We start from the raw sequence: 6000 nt of genomic DNA on the forward strand, positions 1-6000 counted from the left end.
ATACCAATACCTAAAAGAATGCACCTATTACACCTATAAACTATCATATTTTATTATTCTATAACATTACAGGTTCCCTGATTTTTGCGATAGAATTTCGAAGCTAACACCGTTTTTAGCTTTAATGGAATAACCATTAACAAGAAAATATTCTGTACTAAAGAAGTAAAAATGTCATATTTAGGATTTTATCTCGGGTGGGATGGGAGATATTGATGTTATATTATATTTTTATTATATTTATCCTACGGGCTAGAAATCTACATCTGCCCTCAAATTGCCTTAAAATTGTGATAATAAACACAAATTACATAGGTAGGTACATAACTAAAATGAATGTATATCCAATTAGTCATTACCCGAGAAAATCTATACATTTTGCGCTAAGATGAAATCAAATACCTTCCTACCTAATTATCATTCCGATTTGCGATCATAAATGTACTTATAGTATTGGAATTATAGTTTTGATTTAAATAATATTTTATGCTAAATGCTTTTGCAAATGCACGTGACATTATAAGCTATTACTGAATACTTTACTTTATTATTTATACAGTTATACATATGCTATAATACATTTATAGTCATACTGCCTGTACAGTACTCGTATATCTAAAACACAAAATCTAACATTATATTTTTTAGAATTAACACATATAATATGACATCATCTGACATTCCGGTGACATGCCAATAACACCCACCTATATTTACCAGTATTTGCCTGTAACTATTATTTACTATATTTTTTTTTTTCATTGATCATTAAGCCTGGTAACTATGGCCATTAGCTGTTTTTGTTTTTGTTTGTTTGTAGGGGAGGGTATTGTTGGTTTGTAAACACGTGTGTCAGCGATTGGAAAGTTTTTTCTAAAAATGAATTAGTTCAAGTTCAAGTTCAAGTTCAAGTTCATCTATGCGTCGAAACCGGCGATTTTTATTAGTAATTGAAAATAATAATTATAGAGTAGTGGTTAAAATAATGTTGAGTAATAAACGAAAACAAAATCATAATTAAAATTAATTTTTATTGCGTAATACAGATAGTTTTATATTTTTCCAATCACCCTATATTCTGTGGAACACGCTGCATACAGTTACAAGTTACAACAGAATTATAATAATATACCATAAATGTTATACCAACTATTCTTATCGGCGATCAACGGCACGGCGTTGTGATTTCAGGGCAAAAATAAATATCCAAACTAAAAATAAACAAAATTAAAAACAAATTATATCTTTTGATTCTTGAGAAGGAACCTGTTCGGTAACAAAACAATTCAAAACGTTATCCTATCGCCTGTTCTATGAAAATTAAACTTTCAATGAACGAAACCAAAACGTTCAAAATCATAATAAATAAGAACTTAGCTCACGTTCAAGTTCATTTCTTGAAAATCGAACTCGTTCATATCAAGTTCACACAATTTGAACGCGTTCAAATGAACTCGTTCTTTCCCATCACTGCGTGTGTGTAGTTTTCGTAGATTTTTTTAGTGGACACCCGTGGGTATCTATCATGCCCGGGTGGGGGATAGAGGCACTTCTTTCCGGACACCGTGACTTTCACGAAGAAAAATGCCGCCCGTGAACCGAGGTTTAAACCAGCGCCAGTGTGCGTCTCAACCGACGTCTCACGCTGTGTCCAATGTGAACGCGATGAACGCGTTGCGGACATTCTGACCATGCTGTTCCAAACGCGACAAGCACGGCGATAATCATTAATCAAGCTGTTTTGTTTTTTGCCGCGTTCACGTTGGACACAACGTTAGTCCACTCGGCCACTACATCCCCCTTTATTATAATTATAATATTATACTAGGTACATAATATAATAATGTAATAATATTTATTATTGTATAAAATACCTGTATCTAATATACCTATAATAATTATTATATACAAGGTATATAATATTATATGATAATACATTATACTTAATCAGTTTAGAATATCCCATGTTTATTTACCATTATCTACGTTGGCCATTAATTATTAGGCATTGTTATTTGACATTCGTCGTCAAAACATTTTCAAATCAACTACAAATTACAACGAACTCGTTTATTTTCTGAATTTTATCTTTATATTTTCGTAAATACCTATCCAATTTCAATGAAATGTGGTCTTTCTTAGGTTTTTATTGATGGTAAAATTCTCGAGAATACCACTTAATACTATTAACAGTATTAAATATTAATTATAAAATTAAATATTAAATCTATCATCAACACATAATTACACTTATTCACATGTAGGCGTTTACACTATAGCTAGGTAGTAATAATAGTATTACAATATTTTAACAATATTAACAGTATAAAATTAATATAATATACTTTTTACTCTGTAGCTCGATAATGCAACTGCGATCTGCTAGAGACGAGAAATCGTGTTTAATATACATTTTGTTATATGTTTATTCGCTAGAGGACGCCACGCTTTTAATAATTTCTTTAAAAAATATAATACTTGTCGTATAAGACACGAGCTTGTAAATTACAGCTACTTAATATGTTATTGTTATATTATTTCTGTTAAATAACAATTTATCATAATATTATCTAAGAAGGTACTAGGTTTCATTTAATCTATAGTAAGGGGGAAAGCTGAATTTACATTTACAATATAGGTAATATACGACAAATTACAATATTAGGTACTCATCGCCAAAACGATGGAAGCAAATAATGCGTTCTCAATTTCTCATATTTGGTAGTGTATAAAATATGTATTATACTCGTATATCTATAGCCATTTAACAAATTATATTTTATGTTTTAGATTCTGAATGGAGCGATTATGTATTGATTTTACAGCTGTGTATTAAAAAAAATATATATTTGTGTCTGTCTTCACCTTCTGGAGCAGTAAAAATGATTTGATTTTCTACTTTAGAATCTTTTCTGGTAGTAAATGAATCTAGTTGGTATTTTGAGGCATCAAAAGTAAAAAATTGCAGTTTTCAAAAATTAATAAAAAAACAAAGATTTTTCCGCAAAATTAATTTTCAACAAATTCGATTTTGGCTTCTGGTTCAACTCTAAAAAATAACGCAACCTATACATAATATTATGACATTTTCACTGAATATTTATTTATAATTTTTTTAAATGCCATATGATTTTCTGAATATTTTGACAAAATCTATGTTGGTTTCTGGTTCAACTCTAAAAAATAAATATTTATAGGTATAACAAAATTTCAATTTTTGTTACTTTTTTTTAAAAATTGTTGTCGACAAAAGTTTTTTTGCTTGATCACAAAACTTGACGATTTAATTACTTAAAAGTTGTTATTAAAACAATTTTAAAAAAGTTGTACGTAAAATCATAATATTTTTTTTATGAGTGTCTAAAGTCAGAAATTTGACAAAGTTCGTGAAATTCACGAAAATTTGCAAATTATTTACAACAGATATAAATATATACCTAATTACAAATTATAATATAAGATTTAGGTAAGTATCTACAGTTGAGTGACGAAGTCACGAAGAATAGGTGAAGTCAGCAAATTCTTCTGTTATATTAGTTCTACACTTATACATAGTTAGTTGTAATTTACAAGTAAAATATAAAAGTTGTTCATAAATAATTAAAGTAAATATAATTTAGAACAGTAAGTAAATGATTCAACTTCCACTGTTTTCACAGACTTCTGGGACGTGGTTTTCGCAGGATTTTTCAACGCGGGAGGGCTTGTCAAATAATCACCAATTTTATTTTTATTTTGTCTACTCTAATAATTTCAGACGTACGGTGAGGTACTTGAAAATATTTCTACAAATTCTACTTCTCAACTTTTCTAGTAAAAAAAAATACTCTAACCATAAACATTAAACTTCAATGGAGGTTTTTAAAATGAAATTGGATCTAGATGGAACTTTTGGGAGGTCGAAATAGAAAATTCTCAGTATTTTTCAAAACAATCAGGAAAACCAAAAATAAATGAAAAATAGTTTTGTAACCTTGGTTAGACCGTCTTCACTTGGATTTTATTTTATTTATTTTAGTTTTTTTTCTTAAAATGTCAATAAAAATTATTCGTTCGGTCAAAAAGTTTAAAAATGTAATACAAGGTTTTATTATAACTATTTAAAAATATTAACGATACACATAGTAACGATTATTTTTTATTAGCATTTAAAGTTCACATTTTGACAAAACAACAATAATTAATTTGTTGTTTAAAATTAATAAAATATTAAATTTGTGTTTATACCTAAGGTTTCAAAATTCAATACAAGATCTTTCATACAAGTAGTTCATACTTTTACCAAAAAATGACTTATCATTTTAGGAAAATTGGTATGCAAATACAATGTTTTTGCAAAGATGAATTCATTCTAATAAGAAGTATTTGAATTTAAGTCTCGCTTACTAGTTGACGAAAGTTAAAAACTTAAAACTTGATTAATATAAGTATTTTATAATGTGTTTAACATTATAACATTAAACTAATTTATTTTATAATTTATAGTAACTGTATGTACAGGTACCTAACTTATATTTATTTTAATTTAAAATGGGTATTAAAAAATTCAAATATAGAGAAACTATGGTGTTAATAAATTTCAATATTAAAATCAAAATATAAAATATACTGTTAACACCCCTGTAAACACCATATGTCTATATATACATTGTTAGTGCTCTCAATTAAATATTAAACTTTATTAATATAAGAGTTAAGCAAATTTAATACCTATAAATTGTGCCTATAAGTTATGAATATAAAATAACCTGCACATGATATGTGGTTTGTTTTATACTGGCTTTAACATCACCCTTAATAAATCCGTCGGGATCAAAATTAATTTTTAAAACGTATCCTGCTAGATAAATGACAATTCATCTATTTTCAACTGTTTCTGATTAATTTTTAAACAATTTGATATAATTGAAAAACTTAGAGCACTTTTTTGGGCCTAATGATGATGCCTAATGATTTCAGAAAACTAGAAAGAATATAATATTATGCAGAAATGCAGAATGCAGTTATGACATTTTTATTGCATATAACTAATGAAAACGATAAACATAATTTTATAAACCACGATTATTGATAATGGCTTACCCTATAATAATTTGTATTCAAGGGACAAGGATTTAATGTTTGAAGAACAAAGTTTTATTTATATCCTACCCATATGCGTAAATAGGTGGGAGGGGGCTTTAGGGTCTAAGCCCCCCCCCCAAACATTTCATACATTTTGTTTTAAACTTATTCAATATTATCAACGTAAGGCTTTAGCCCCTGCCACCAAATCCCAAACGCTATTTGCGCCTAGGTATGTATCTTACATTTTTATAGTGTACATATTTTGTTATTAAACTTTTTTCCCGCCAAATTTATTTCTTTAGTAAATTTAATATTACAAAGTAATTAAGTTTGAATCTTTATAATTCCTCTTTTTACGGTGAATATTATGCACTTAAAACTGTGAGCAAAATATACCTACTTATTTTAATTAATTAGTTCATTTCCAAATTATTTGCTGTACATTTCTTATGGGTGAAATGTTTGTTCGAGTTATTACAACGTCTTTGGAACATCGATAACACGTTATCACTAAAAATGTGTTTTGACTTTTGAGTTTTGAGTTTGAACTTCTGACTTCATCATGATTCATGACTCAATGACTGCTGCCTGTAAGTTTCTACTACAAAGTCCAAAGTATATAGTCCAACAGCTTTTGAAGTTTGATGTTGACCGACTAGTGTTCAATTATTGTTCAATTCATCACGTAATTGACTGAACTAAGTTAACGTATTTATCCGCTTCCTAGATTTTGTTTTTCGTCAATAAATTATATATCACCTAGGTGCTCGTAAAATGGAAGACGAGGTTGAAATGTAAGAAAATTAAGTATAAATTATTACTTGTGCATTTACTATGTTATTTTATGTTTGCTTTTAAATATAGACGCAAGATCGAAGGGTTGAAACTAATATTAAAATCAATAAATTGTGAAAAGTATAAACCCAAATTGAA

Source organism: Acyrthosiphon pisum, chromosome X (genome assembly GCF_005508785.2).
Source record: "Acyrthosiphon pisum isolate AL4f chromosome X, pea_aphid_22Mar2018_4r6ur, whole genome shotgun sequence".
Classification (NCBI taxonomy): domain Eukaryota; kingdom Metazoa; phylum Arthropoda; class Insecta; order Hemiptera; family Aphididae; genus Acyrthosiphon; species Acyrthosiphon pisum.